Raw genomic sequence first — 15,892 nt, forward strand, 5'->3', positions numbered from 1 at the left:
TTATTTAGTACTAAGAATGGATCACGTCAAGATAAGTGAACTCCGCCACTAAATAGGGGCACGTTAACATTTAGCGATTCAGGTGTGTTTACTAACTCCTTCACAGCGCTGGGCTGATTCTTCCAAAATGAACCATACTAACAAGATTTCCCAAAGTGAAATCTCCCTGCTTGATATAAGTTTTAGAATTGTATGCTTGTTGATTTCTGAAATGCTTGTAAATTTCTTTAAAAACAAACAGGCTGAAAAGAACAAGACAAAAACACAAGGAGCTGATGCTATTTATTTAAAATAAGGACATCGATATAATAACAATTAGAAGAAGTATTGCATTGTATCCAGTCAAGTTGTCCATGCAGTTATGTAAGACGCAAAATAAGGAATACAACCTTATATCGTCACACACAAGTTGAGGAAAAATCTTAGCATTTAAAAAGTTAGGCCAGAAGCTTGAATCAAGAGGAGAACTGGATGCGTAATAGCAAACTCATTAAATGCAGAGCCCATCTCCTGAAGTGAAAAACTGCTTTATGTACTGTTTTCTTTAATATGTGACATCGAGGATAGCAAGCTATTTTGTAAATCTTCTCACTCCATTAGCTGCTCTGTGTAATGGTGCTTGGTTATTTGGCGAGATGTTTTGGGAATGTATGGTCACCTAAAGCAGACCTACATATTGCATTAATCGAAGAACAATGATTGTACAATATCTTCCATAGCACTTGTAGAACTATGAGTCACAGCTTCAATAAGCTGCTCGGGGTACAGAAAGGTCGCTCCTCCATTATGCTTCTGGTTAAAGCCAGAATGCATTTAAAAGGAAATCCAACGGAGGAGTCTTTTTACACGTGAGAATTCGATTTATAATCATAAACATTGATAGCCTTTGATCCACTATGTAGTGAAATATGTATAATTGTATTCTATACGGGAGGTTTCCAGGCTTTTGTCTTTGTGGGCTATATAGGTGCATATAAAGATTCAATCGATGCCCCCCGAAATTTCCATAAATCTCAAATTTATGCTAAAACGTAAACGCTACCCTGGACAAAGACAAACACCATGGGCTGTTAAAAGGATGTAGATTGTAAAATGGAGACAAAATGGGCTGAGAGAAGAGTTTGAGTAAGGGATTGTTGGGTGGCTGAGCCAACACAGTAATAACATAGGCTGGTGGAAGAGCATGTAGCATGGCATATTAAAAGCTTAACAAGACGACAGACTTAGTTGTACTTAGAGAGAAGAAAGGCCATAAGACTTCTTTGCTGTGCATCTCAGACTGATTCCTTTAGTTTAATAAGTTGTAATTGCCTTTGTTCTGAATTTGGATTTACCCCACATGTTACTTTGTTCCTTTTCCCTTTTGAATTATTAGTCTTACCATTATTTTACCAGAAAATCCAGGCTTATGGTTATTGAAGTGTTGCAGCTGTAGTATTTGGGAGCAGGTGGGTGCCGGTTTGATCCATGGTGATCACATCTGCAGCAATTGTTGGTTGCTCGAGGAACTTTGGCTCAGAGTTAATGAGCTGGAGTTCGAGCTGTGGACACTGCGACACATCAGGGACGGGGAGAGTTACCTGGACACGATTTCAGGAGACAGTCACACCCCTTAGATTAATTACAACAAATTTGGACCATGGTCAGGGACAGGAGGGTGTGACTGTGAGTGAGGCAGGTATGGGGATCCAGAAATTAGCTTTGGAGGAGCCTCAGCCTGTGCCCTTGTCCAGTAGGTAAGAGGTTCTTGTTCCCGGTGTGGATGAAGGCACAGACTGCAGGAAGGATGAGCAAACTGACATGATTGTGGTACAGAGCGCCATTCAAGTGAAGGAAGAAAAGAGAAATGTAGTAGTAATAGGTGATAGCATAGTTAGGGTAATAGATACAGTTCGCTGCAGCAAAGACGGATCCCAAAGGCTGTGTTGCCTACCTGGTGCCATGGTTAAGGACATCTCTTCTGGGCTGGAGAGGAGTGGGAGGGGAAGGATCCAGTCATCATGATCCATGTAGGTACCAACACCCATAGGTAGGACCAGGAAAGAGGTTCTGCTGAGGGACTACAAGCAGCTCAGGATTAAATTAAAAAGCAGAACCACAAAAGGTAATCTCCGGATTACTACCCAAGTCACGTGCAATTTGGCGTAGGGTAAATAAGATTAGAGAGGTAAATGCGTGGCTCAAATGTGTGGGAGAAATGGGTTCCAATTCATGGGGCACTGGCACCAGTACTGGGGAAGGAGGGAGCTGTTCTGCTGGGGCAGGCTTCATTTGAACCATGCTAGGACCAGTGTCCTGGTGAATCATATAACTAGGGTTGTAGATAGGACTTTAAAATAATTGGTGGGGGTGGGGGATGGGTTAGGGTTCAATTGAAGGGAAGTTTAAAAATCAAAAAGAAACGAAAAGGCAGAGGTGCAGGGTAGTGAAGAGGTAAATGATAATCAAACTGTGACAGGAAGGGGCAGAAAATATAAGCAGCAAAGTGCAGCAGAAATCAGAACCAGAATGAGCAATAATGGTAAAAAGTCAAAGTTTAAGGTTCTTTATCTGAATGCACGCAGCATTTGTAACAAGATAGATGAGTTGACGGCACTAATAGAAATAAATGAATATGACCTGATAGCTATTACAGAAATGTAGTTGCAGGGCAACCAAGATTGGGAATATTCATGAGTATTCAACATTCCGGAAAAATAGGCAAAAAGGAAAAGGAGATGGGGTAGCTTTGTTAATAAAGGAAGGTATCAGTGAGGTGGTGAGTAGTGATATAGGTGCAATAGATCATGAAGTAGAATCAGTTTGGGTGGAAATAAGGAATAGCAAGGGGAAGAAGTCATGGGTGGGTGTCATCTATAGGCCCCCGAAGAGTTGCCTCGCTGCAGGACAAAGTATAAATCGGGAAATAATGGAGGCGTGTAAGAAGGGTGCTACAATTGTCATGGGTGATTTTAATCTGCATATTGACTGAACAAATCAGATTGGCAGGGGTAACATGGAAGACAAATTTGTAGAGTGCATCAGGAATTGTTTCTTAGAGCAAAACGTTGCAGAACCTACCCGAGAACAGGCTATTTTAGATCTAGTAATGTGTAATGAGGTGGGATTAATAAGAGATATCATTGTTAAGGACCCTCTAGGGGGTAGCAATCACAACATGGTAGAATTGCAACTTTGATTTGAAGGCAAGCAACTCGGGTCTCAAATCAGTATCCTCAATTTAAATCAGGGCAATTACAGAGGTATGAAAAAAGAGTTGTCTAAAGCGGGCTGGGAAAACAGACTAAGAGGAAGGTCAGTGGATGAGCAGTGGCAGTGAAAGGGAGATTATGTTTGACAAATTTGCTAGAGTTCTTTGAGGATATAACAAGCAGAGTTAAAAGAGAACCCGTAGATGTAGTGTATTTAAATTTCCAGAAGGCATTTGATAGGGTGCCACACAAAAGGTTATTGCACAAGATAGGAACTCACGGAATTGGGGGTAACGTATTAGCATGGATTGAGGATTGGTTAACACAGAGACAGAGTCAGGATTAATGGATCTTTTTCAGGTTGGAAAGACGTAACTAGTAGAGTGCCACAAGGATCAGCCCTACGGGCTCAATTATTTACTATCTATATTCATGAATTGGAGGAGGGGGCAGAGTGTAATGTATCCAAATTTGCTGATGATACAAAAAGAGATGGAAAGGCATGTTGTGAGGAGGACATAAGGAATCTATAAGGGGATATAGATAGGTAGAGTGACTGGGTAAAAATTTGACAGGTGGAGTTTAATGTAGTAAAGTGTGAGGTCATGCACCTTGGTAGGAAAAAATCAAAAGGCATACTATGGGAGAGAGACTCTAAAATAAAGTGCAGCACAGAGGGATCTGGGTGTTCTTGTGCATGAAACAAAGTTAGCATGCAGGTGTAGCAAATAAATAAGGCACCAGATGGAATTTTGGCCTGCATTGCTAGGGAGTTGGAGTTTAAAAATAGGGAAGTCTTGTTACAACTGTACTGGGTGTTGGTGAGGCCGCACCTGGTGTACTGCGTACAGTTTTGGTCCCCATATTTATGAAAGGATATACTGGCATTGGAGGCAGTTCAAAAAAGATTCACTAGTCTGATTCCTGGGATGAAGGAGTTGACTTATCAAGAACGGCTAAACAGGCTAGGCCTTTATTCATTAGAGTTTAGAAGATTGAGGGGTGATCTTATTGAAACGTACAAGATTCTGATGGGGCTTGACAGAGTAGATGTTGAGAACATGTTTCCACTAGTGGGGAATCTCAAACTAGGGGACATAGTTACAGAATAGGGGGACACTCATTTAAAACTGAGATGCAAAGGAATTTCTTCCCTGACGATAGTGAATGTCTGGAATTCTCTACCCCAAAGAGTTGTGGAAGCTAGATCACTGAAAGTATTTAAAGAAGAGGTAGATAGATTTTTGAAATATCGGGGAGTTGAGGGCTATGAGGAGCTGGCATGAAAGAGGAGTTGAGGCCTGGGGCAGCTCAGCCATGATCTTATTGAATGGTAGGGCAGGCTTGAGGGGCCGATTGGCCTACTCCTGCTCCTGTTTTTTACGTTAATCAGAATATTTGCCATCCAATGTGGAAATCAGGAAATTGCTGTCCTGCTCCTCCAGAAGCTTAGCTGTACCAGTATCCCACCGACTCTGTTGAAATACATGGAACAACATGAAGCTGTGTATGTGATGGATAGCCATGTATCATGGCAAAAAAGGTTAGGACTTGTCCTTTCCAATGTAAGTAAATTTTTAATGAATGTCTCAATTGTTGTCAAGCAGCCACTCTGGTACAGAAAATGAACTTTTATAAGTGCGGTGTTTCATTTCTTCAGATTTTAATTATTCGTGATTTTTCAAAATTTAAATATATTTAAAAAAAAACTTTGTCCCATCTCTTTCTCTCCCCAATCCCATCTTTCTTTCTGCTCTATTTTGCTTCCTGTATGATTGGCCATTGAATCATCTATTCTAACTTACATTCCCGAGTTCAAATTCTGCATGCTTCAGTAAGATTTCTTCAATCTCATTGCCATGTTTACACAGATCCAAAAAATCCTGTAAGCGTTGTGTAGACGCTTATAAAAAGTCTGTTCACAAGTGTAACGAATGACAGATGCCACTAATTTGGTATTGACTGCAAAATCTGGGCCAATATTGGTACACAACAGCAACCTTTATTTTCATCTCTTCCCGCACAATATCTATTAATACTTGATATTGACCAAGGGCAGTAGTTCATGTTAATTCAGCTACTGAGTTTCAATCTTTTCCTATTACTTTAGTCTCTTCACAAAATTTTCATGGCGAACCTTGGGAGTAGAATTTAAATATGGAAACACTTTATGAGCAATATTAAAGGAAGTATTTTAGGGGTATGAGTGTGTGAAAGTGACCCTAAAGGCTAATGGGATACAAGCCTCATCACAAGAGATATGGAATATAAAATTGAATTTTGCTGAAAAGAGACATGTTGCTGAAGCTTTTTGTCTTGCACATTTCAGGACAAATGCAAAAATGTGAATTTCAAATGATCACAATTTATGATGCAGGAAAAAAGGGTGCTGATTGGTTGACAAGTTAGCTCTGACATTGCCATGGAGAAAACAAACAGGAACTGTAGTCTTCTCAAGCTCCCAGGTAATTAAAAAAAGGCACAAGGGTTAAACACTTCCCTTTTGTTTGCAGAGATCGGGCCACTGCATATGAACATATGTCATTTCTAGCAAGCATAAACGAACCACATTACAAGCCCATCATTATTTTCATGAATTGATAGTTAGCATAGTTATTGACACATTCAGGATTGTTCAGCAAGTGCTGCCCAATCACAGAAACAGTAGACGTTTTGTTTTGGGTTTGCAGGCTGTTTGAGTATGTCTGTACTCTGTTTATTATGAACAATTGAAGGAACATGCTGTTTGAAATTTTGCATTCTTGCTTTTGTCCTTATAAGTACCAGACAAAAAGCTTTGGCAATATGTCTCTCTCAGCAATATTCAAGTTCTGTACTATCAAATATAAAATTGCTGTTGCTTTTGGAAGAGCACTGCTCATATGTCATTAAGAATAGTGTGTTCAATTTTAGGCATCCTAATATGGGGAGGATATACTAGCTAGATAAACTCCCAATGATTTACCAGGAATAAATAATTAGTCAAGTTGTCTGAATTATAAAGCAAAAACTAACTTTAAACCATTAATCTCCTTAGAATACGTGATCTGATGTTAGGGGATGGGGATGGCTAAGGGTTGGTGTAGAGTTTACGCCAAAAGCAATTGTTTTCTACACAATCTTTCACATAGAAGTGTGTGTTAAACCAATCAGCATAGGTCACATCCACAGGTTGGCACTACAAGATTTCACTGATTCTGTTGGTTAGTGAAGGCTCTTCATTGGGCTCATTTGCTTAGGTGCACAAGGACTAGAAGGCATGTTCTAGAAGATTTTCATATGAAAAATATTTAATTTACTAAGAAACTAACTAATGCATACCAAATGGCACAGTAAATATTTCATTTTATTCTTTTTAAGGTCAGTTATCTTACAGGTGGGGGTTAGGACACATTAAAATGCTTATTGTCATGATAAATCCATTTTCAGCTACATTAATAAAACTAGACCAGTCAACTCCTCTCAAACACAATGATTTTTAATGGAAAAATGATTAAATTCCATCACGTTCCCTGCTTGGAGCAGGTTAATGGAAGGTTTTACCCTTGTGATTATATGAATAATTTTTATTGGAAACTTGATGTAACCAGTGCAATTTGGGCTTAAGATACAAAAGGAATGCGCAAAATACGTGGGGAATAATTCTCCTACAAAAAGGTCATAAGTATAAATTTGAGTAAAACAAGTACAACCTCGGGAGAACCCCTTCACACAAGGGGTCATGAGAATGTAGATTCTCATGGTTATTGTATTTAAGGTCAAATCCCATCATGGTATTTGGTGGGCTAGCATCAGAAAACGACCCCAAGAATTGCCAGAATGTCACTAAAACCACTGGCTTATCAACATCCATCAGGGAAGGGAACTTGCCATCGCTGCCAAGTCTGGCCTACACATGACTCCATTGCCCCACCACATCGTTTGCCTCAATATCCTCAAAGAAACCAGGGACAGTCAACATTGGTTTGTCAGCATTATCACAAGCAAAATAAAAATAAGATTAATTGCTATGCCTTAAGTCACATTTACACTAAGATTTTGGTGTCTCAGCTTCACACAAGCCCTAAAGTTATGTAATGCAAATCATGTGCTAAAGCTCAAACTGCCTGAAGCCAAGTGGAGACTCCCTCCTTCAGGGATTCCCACCCAACTTCACTTCTGTCAGATTGGATTCAGATTCTGGATTGCCACTCCATTTACACTCTAATTGAAGCAAAAGCATTTCACAATTATGTTACAGTTCCAATGAAAAGCACCCCAAAAAAATAAATAGATGCTTGGGAAGTAATGTGCTAAGGGATAAGTGAAAAAAAGCAGAGGACTTGGATTATGGACCGGTCCGACATAGCTAACAAAATGGTAAAGCAAGCCAAATCGACTAAATTTTCTAATTTTACATTCTGCAGAACACACTACTTTTGAACTGACAGGTTACTAATAAATATCAGGAAATCAGTAGGGAGAATCAATACATTGTTATAGACGATACTAATCACAGATCAATCCAAGTGCCCATACAATTTTAGTGAGATTTCTAGATACATCAAACACAATAAATTTTGCCATGTACATCATATAAAAGACACCACCTTTAGGTGCAATCCAACTCTTTTATAATCGCAGAGTGATGGATAGCTACTAGTGCTGTACTTTTCAGACTAGGAGCTGAACACGGTTCATCCATATTCCTTTTTCTGTCCACTTTTGTCTAGCCTCAGCTCACAGAACACTCCCATTTCAATTAGGATAGTTGGGGAGGACAAATGGGGGATGAGGGGGAAAGAGAAAAGCCAAGCTTAGGCAAATTTTTTTTAAAGCATACACTGAAAATGAAGCAAAGAAACTAGTCCTGATCAGGTAGCTCGCTATCTCCTCATGACAAAACTCATGAGGCTGTGGAATTCTTCCTTCTATTGACCGCCCTTCTCTTCACTGTGGTAACTCATGGTTATGACCATTCTAGGGATCCTTGCTTGACTATTTATTTAAAATTGTACTCTACATTCTTGCTGTGTACTGAAGTTCAATATCTTAACCTTGGGGCTTCTCGTACAAGGGTCTTTCTTTTGGAACACTGTAGGTGGTGTTGGCTTTCTCAATTCTTTTCCTCCTTCAATCGCCTAGAGACAGCTGTGATAAAAACATCAAAGACTCAAGAAAACCACATTAGGTGCAACCCTAAGGTGGCAGCACAGTGGTAGAGTTTGGAGGGAGCTGCCAGAGAACCATAGAAAAGTTACAGCACAGAAGGAGGCCATTCGGCCCATCTTGCCCGTGCCAGCCCAAGGACACAGAGGTGCCCTTTCTAATTCCACCTTCCTGCACCCGGCTCATAGCCCTGCAGCTTACAGATCTAAGGTGCAAATCCAGGTACTTTTTAAGAAGAGTTTAGAGTTTCTGCCTCTACCACCAACTTGAGCAGCGAATTCCAGACACCCACTACCCTCTGCATAAAAAAGTTCTTCCTCATGTCCCTCCTACACCTTCTGCCACTTATCTTGAATCTATGTCCCCTGGTTCTGGAATTCTCCACCAAGGGAAACAATTTTATCCTGTCCACTATCTATTCCCCTCATAATTTTGTACACCTCAATCAAGTCACTTCTCAGCCTTCTTTGTTCTAAGGAAAATAATCCCAACCTATTCTCGTAGCTACACTTTTCTAACCCTGGCAACATTCTTGTAAACCTCCTCTGCACTCTCTCCAGAGCTATTACGTCCTTCCTGTAACGTGACCAGAACTGCACAGAATACTCCAGTTGTGGCTTCGCTAGTGTTTTATACAATTCCAACATTATATCCTTACTATATTGTATACCTCTGCCAATGGAGAGCATTCCATATGCCTTCTTTACAACCTTATCTAATTGAACTGCTGCCTTCACAGACCTGTGTACTTGTACACCAAGATCTCTTACTTCATCCACCCTTCTTAGTATATTCCCATGTATTGTGTAATCCCTGCAACTGTTTGACCTCACTCTTCTCTATATTAAAATCCATCTGCTACTTTACCACTCACTCCACCAACCCATCTATATCGTTTTGGACATTATGGCTATCCTCTACACTATCCACTACTCGGCCAATCTTTGTGTCATCTGTAAGTTTTCCAATCGTGCCCCGCCATGTTCACATCCAAATCGTTAATATGTAACACAAACAGCAAGGGTCCCAACACCGAGCCCTGTGGAACACCACTTGAAACAACTTTCCATTCGCAAGGGCATCCATCGACCATTTCCCTTTGTTTCCTGTTACAAAGCCAACCTTTTATCCAGTTTGTCACATTACCCTGAATCCCTTGGGCTTTCACTTTCCTGACCAATCTGCCACATGGGACCTTGTCAAATGCCTTGCCAAAATCCATGTATACAACACCCACTGCACTACCTTCATCAACCCTTCTTGTCACTTCCTCAAAGAGTTCAATCAAATTTGTGAGGCGAGACCTTCCTTTAACAAATCCATGCTGATCATCCCTGACTAGTCCATGCCTTTCCACATGACAGTTAATCCTATCTCAGGATTGATTCTACTAATTTGCTCACCACTGATGTAAGACTAACTAGCCTTTAATTGTTTGACATTTCCTTTGATCCCTTTTTAAACAATGGAACTACGTTTGCATTTCTCCAGTCCTTCAGTATCTCCCCTGTATCTAGTGAAGATTGGAAAATCATCCTCAGAGCATCTGCTATCTCCTCCCTAACTTCCTTCAGCAGACTCGGAAACAATCCATCTGGCCCTGGTGACCTATCAACTTTCAAGGATTTCGAGTACTGCCTCTCTCTTTATGACTATCCTGACCAATATCCCGCAGTGTTCCTCCTGGACTACTATATCTACATCCTTCCTTTCCTTTGTAAACACTGAGACAAAGTATTCATTCAAAACCCTTTCCACAGCCTCTGCATTTACACAGAAGTTTGCATCTTCATCTCTGATAGGTCCCACTCTTTCCTTAACCTTTTAGCATTAATGTATTGGTAAAACATCATTGGGTTATCTTTATCTTTACTTGCTAATCTTTTTTCATGCTCTCCCTTTGATTTCCTTAGTCCCTGCACTTCTTATATTGTTCTAGGCTATCAGCAGTGTTTAGTTCTTTATGCCCATCATACACTTTCTTTTTCTGTTTGATCTTCCCCTGTATTCCTCTCGACAACCAGGGGGGTCTAGATTTTGCCCTAGGAGTCCTCAACATCGACTCCGGACCCCATGAAGTCTCATGGCATCAGGTCAAACATGGGCAAGGAAACCTGCTGCTGACTACCATGTATCATCCCCCTCAGCAAATGAATCAGTGCTCGGTGGCAAAGGTGCAGAATGTACTCTGGGTGGGGGACCTCAATGTCCATCACTAGGAGTGAGTCAGTAGCACCACTACTGACCGAGCTGGCCAAGTCCTAAAGGATATAGCTGTTAGACTGGATCTGCGGCAGTGGTGAGGGACCCGAGGGAAAAACATTCTTGACCTCATCCTCACCAACCTGCCTGTCACAGATGCATGTGTCTGTGACAGTATCGGTAGGAGTGACCACTGCACAGTCCTTGTGGAGACGATGTCCTGTCTTCACATTGAGTATACCCTCCATCGTGTTGTGTGGCACTACCACTGTGCTAAATGGGATAGATTTCAAACAGATCTAGCAATTCAAGACTAGGCATTTATGAGGCGCTATGGGCCATCAGCAGTAGCAGAATTGTACACAAACACAATCTGTAACCTCATAGCCCAGCATATCCCTCACTCTACCATTACCGTCAAGCCAGGGGATCAACCTTGGTTCAATAAGAGTGCAGGAGGGCCTGCCAGGAGCAGCACCAGGCATACCTAAAAATGGTGAAGCTGGTGAAGCTGTAACACAGGACAGCTTGTGTGCCAAAGAGCATAAGCAGTAAGTGATAGACAGAGCTAAGTAATCCCACAACCAACAGATCCAATCTAATCTCTGCAGTCCTGCCACATCCAGTTGTGAACAGTGGTGGACAATTAAACAACTCACTGGAGGAGGAGGCGGCTCCACAAATATCCCCATCCTCAATGATGGGGGAGACCAGCACATCAGTGCAAAAGATAAAGCTGAAACATTTGCTACAATCTTCAGCTAGAATTGCCGAGTGGATGAGGTCCCCTGCATCACAGATGCCAGATTTTAACCAATTCAATTCACCTTACGTGATATCAAGGAATGGCTGAAGGCACTGGATACTGCAAAGCACCTGACAATATTGCAGCAATGGTACTGAAGACTTGTGCTCCAGAACTTGTTGCGCCACTAGCCAAGCTGTTCCAGTATAGCTACAACAACGGCATCTACTGGCCAAGTACACAAAAAGCAGGACAAATCCAACCCTGCCAATTAATGCCCCATCAGTCTACTCTTGATCATCAGTAAAGTAATGGAAGGAGTCATCAAGAGTGCTATCAAATGGCACTTGCTTAGCATTAACCTGCTCACTGACACCCAGTTTGGGATCTGCCAGGGCGACTCAGCTCCTGACCTCATTACAGCCTTATTCCAAACATGGACAAAAGAGCTGAACTCCCAAAGTGAGGCAAGAGTGACTGCCCTTGACATCAAGGCCGTATTTGATGGCATAAAGGAGCCCTAACAAAACTGGAGTCAATGGGAATCAGGGGAAAACTCTCCACTGGTTGCAGTCATACCTAGCACAAAGGAAGGTGGTTGTGGTTGTTGGAGGTCAGTCATCTCAGTTCCAGGACATCACTGCAGGAGTTCCTCAGGGTAGTGTCCTCGGCCCAACCATCTTCAGCTACCTCATCCATGACCTTTCTTCCATCATAAAGTCATAAATGGGGATGTTTGCTAATGATTGCATGATGTTCAGCACCCATTCGCACCTCCTCAGATACTGAAGCAGTCCATGTCCAAATGCAGCAAGACCTGGACAATATCCAGGGCTTGGGCTGACAAGTGGCAAGTAAAATTCACACCACACAAGTGGCAAGTAAAATTCACACCATACAAGTGGCAGGCAATTACAATCTCCAATGAGAGAGAATCTAACTATTGCCGCTTGATGTTCAATGGCATTACCATCACTGAACCCCCACGATCAACATCCTGGGGGTTACCATTGACTAGAAACTGAAATGGACTAGCCATATAAATACTGTGGCTACAAGAGCAGACCAGAGGCTAGGAATCCTGTGATGAATAACTCACATCCTGACTCCTCAAAGCCTGTCCATCAGCTACAAGGCACAAGTCAAGAGGCTGATAGAATACTCCCCACTTGCCTGGATGAGTGCAGCTCCCACAACACACAAGCAGTTTGACACCCTCCATGACAAAGCAGCCCACTTGATTGGCATCCCATCCACAAACATTCACTCCCTCCACCACCGATGCACAGTAGCAGCAGTGTGCTACAAGATGCACTGCAGGAATTCACCAAGGCTTCTTAGACAGCACCTTCCAAACCCACAACTACTACCATCTAGGACCACAGGGAACACCACCACCTGGAAGTTCCCCTCCAAGTCACTCACCATCCTGACTTGGAAATATATCGCCATTCCTTCACTGTTGTTGGGTCAAAATCCTGGAATTCCCTAACAGCACTGTGGGTGTACCTACACCACATGAACTGCAGTTATTCAACGCGGCAGCTCACCACCACCTTCTCGTTGGCAACTAGGGATGGGCAATAAATGCTGACCCAGCCAGCGAAGTCCACATCCTGTGAATGAATTTTTATAAAACCATCAACTTTAAATCAGAGCAACCCCAGGAAATATAGTTCAACTATATTCAGATAATTTGTTTGCAAAGATAAACATACTTAAATAAAACAAATAAATGGATTGGAGAAAACATGCTTGAAGATTTAAGAGACTGAAATTTAGAAAAATGCAGTCAGGAATGAGAAAAAAGTTTAATTACTTACAAAGTTGCATCACAATTTTAAATCGAAACAACTGTCATTTCTCACCACAACTAAACCTCATTATAACAGTTTTCACCCCATCGCCATCCTAATTTGCTGGTCTTCAATTAAAGGTAGATCCTCTGGTATCTCACCCAAACTGCCTACTCTTCATGTACATCCAAACATCCAACTTAAAATAGCCAATTCAACCATACAGGATATCGCACCGTATGTCCAAATGTGTTCCTGCAAAAGCACCTCCAAACAGCAGGCAACTTCGTTCATCTCTCTCCTGTTAGACTGATTGATATCAGATAACTAAAATCAAACTTGGAGTCTGTGTACTACCTTGATAATTGAAGTTTTCAAATTTGTAATCATATAACATTTCAGGGATTTTTTTTTTTATTTTGCAAGGTTTGAACTCCTTTAAAGATATTTCACAAAGCTTCAGACCTGACTTGGGATACGTCTGTTGCAGCAGGAGTCTTTGTTATATTGAGGTTGAATAATTTTTTTCCCTCAGCAATAAGTAGACAAACAGTAATAAATAGCAATAACACGAACTTCAACCAACAGTATCTCAAATAGTCAATACAATTCCATCTTTTGTTACTAAATATTTGTGTGCACTGCAAGCTTAAGCACTCAATAACAGCATTCCTGTAGAATTGGCAGCTGCATTTATTTCGGAACCCACGTTCAACCAACAAACCCAGGAACTCTGGAGGCTTTGAAGGACTTAGAAGTGATAACAGTGTCATGGTCAAAACTTGCAGAGGACTTTTCAATGGACTTTGGTACCTTAACATTGCCATATTCAAACAATAATATGCTTCAGTGCAGAGTAGTTTTGAAACAAAATTCCTGGGATATAATTTTTAAAAATCAACAAAAATGTACTAATATCCCTTGCTTTTTTGTAACTTTAAAATTGTGCATGCACACGGGAAAAGAAGGAAGATATTTAAGTTGAAAGGGATAAGCAATAAGGATCAAGCTAGTTCGAAGGAGCATTTCATTTTTCGTTACTATTCCTTCTATTGTCTTTTGAAAGTATCATTAACATAGTAAGTTTATGTTTTGATTTCATTCACTGCAGACAACCCACCTTTATGTGAAGGAGCTAAAAAGGAGCAATGCTACTAAAATAACATTCAAGTTGTGAACAAAAATATTTACTGATCTGAACAGCAAATATTCCTGAAATGCCTTTTCCAAGAAACAAATTAGTAAAAAAGCATTGGTAAATTAGTAGCTTCATATTGTCTGTTGGTTGATCTCTTCCACAAACTGGAAACAACTACAAGAGCTTATATACACAACTTGCTGTAAGCAGATACAAAACACCTAACTGACAGTGAGGAAATATTAGATGGTCATTAACCAATCACTTCTCACACATCTTTCTTCATCGTCAGTCCAAGAGAGCATGTGAAAATCATTTTCCTAATCTTCTGTTCCAAGGAGTTATTCTTTTATGCACCAAAGGATGAAGTCTGAAATTATGATGGGAGATTGTACTTTCAACAACTAAAACATATCCAGTTTTTCATATAAGCTGAAAATAATGCTAAGGAATTTATTTGGGGGGTGGGGGGTGGGGAAAGTAATTCTACATGACTCAAATTTTGACTTTCACACATTAGGAAATGATTTTATTTTTCATTGCTATGCAGATAAATGAAGCCTTAAAAATATTCAGTGCTGTCTTGTAAAATGCAGAATATGATTACAGAACTCAACTTACTACTTATTATCTTCATGAATATCTGAATCACTCCGAATCTTTTGCTCAAACTGCATTTGGAGAGGGGTGGTAAAATGCAAAATCCTGTTCCATAGTTCAAGTTTACTTTTAGACATGGCCCAGTTTACTTTTAGCAGATGTGTATAGTTCAAAAAGAAATTCAAAGCAAATAGAATGCAATAACAGAGGGTCTGGAAAAATTATTCTATACACAGCATCCCCAGTCTAGATAGGGCAATTGTAAGAACATAGGATTATTGTTTGCAGCTTCCTAAATTTTAAAATTGACTGAGATCAATTCATAGAAGATGTATTATAATTAAAAATTTCACTGGATATGCCTTTTGAAGTTTAAGAAAATGTAACAACTTAAAGAAACATTTGGGTAAGGGGAATGGGATAAAAGAGAGAAGGGTAACATTGCAAAGGGAAAATGAAACTGATTTTACATAACCTGGCAAGGAGAAACTATGTCCGTCAACTTGAATTCAGCTTTTTTTCTTCTAAAAACTAAAGGAGGTCCTACACATCAATTACAGATCTGGAATTGAAACAGTTTCTTTGGTGATCGCGGATGCTAGCACAATTTTAAATTATAAATAAAAAAAACTATGCCTGTAACACTGTTTAATGCTGCAACATATTTGAAGAGATTACAATTACATTGTTTTGATGCAGTGATACTGCCACCTTAATGATGGCATGAAACAACTTTGGATGAGTCAAAAGACTGTCAAGTGCACTAAGGACATCCCACAGCATGTACCCTAACTTGAACCTCTGAACACTTGAGCAATGTATGAAAACTCCAATCACACAATTATTTTTCTTTTAAAATATTCTACAACTTTCTTGTCATGAACACTTACCTTCCATTAGTCCTGCTATCCGTCACTCATTTTGTGATTAGTTCCAGATGATTTTATGAAGCTGAAGTTACACATAATTGCATCAACTGGCAAGAGATTCCTGTACATTATATTGCCATTGTTAACCAATTCCACACTACGGTATACATCCACCATCTCCCCTTACTAACCCGTGCTTTTTT

The sequence above is a fragment of the Carcharodon carcharias genome, chromosome 15 (genome assembly GCF_017639515.1).
Source record: "Carcharodon carcharias isolate sCarCar2 chromosome 15, sCarCar2.pri, whole genome shotgun sequence".
Taxonomy (NCBI): Eukaryota; Metazoa; Chordata; class Chondrichthyes; order Lamniformes; family Lamnidae; genus Carcharodon; species Carcharodon carcharias.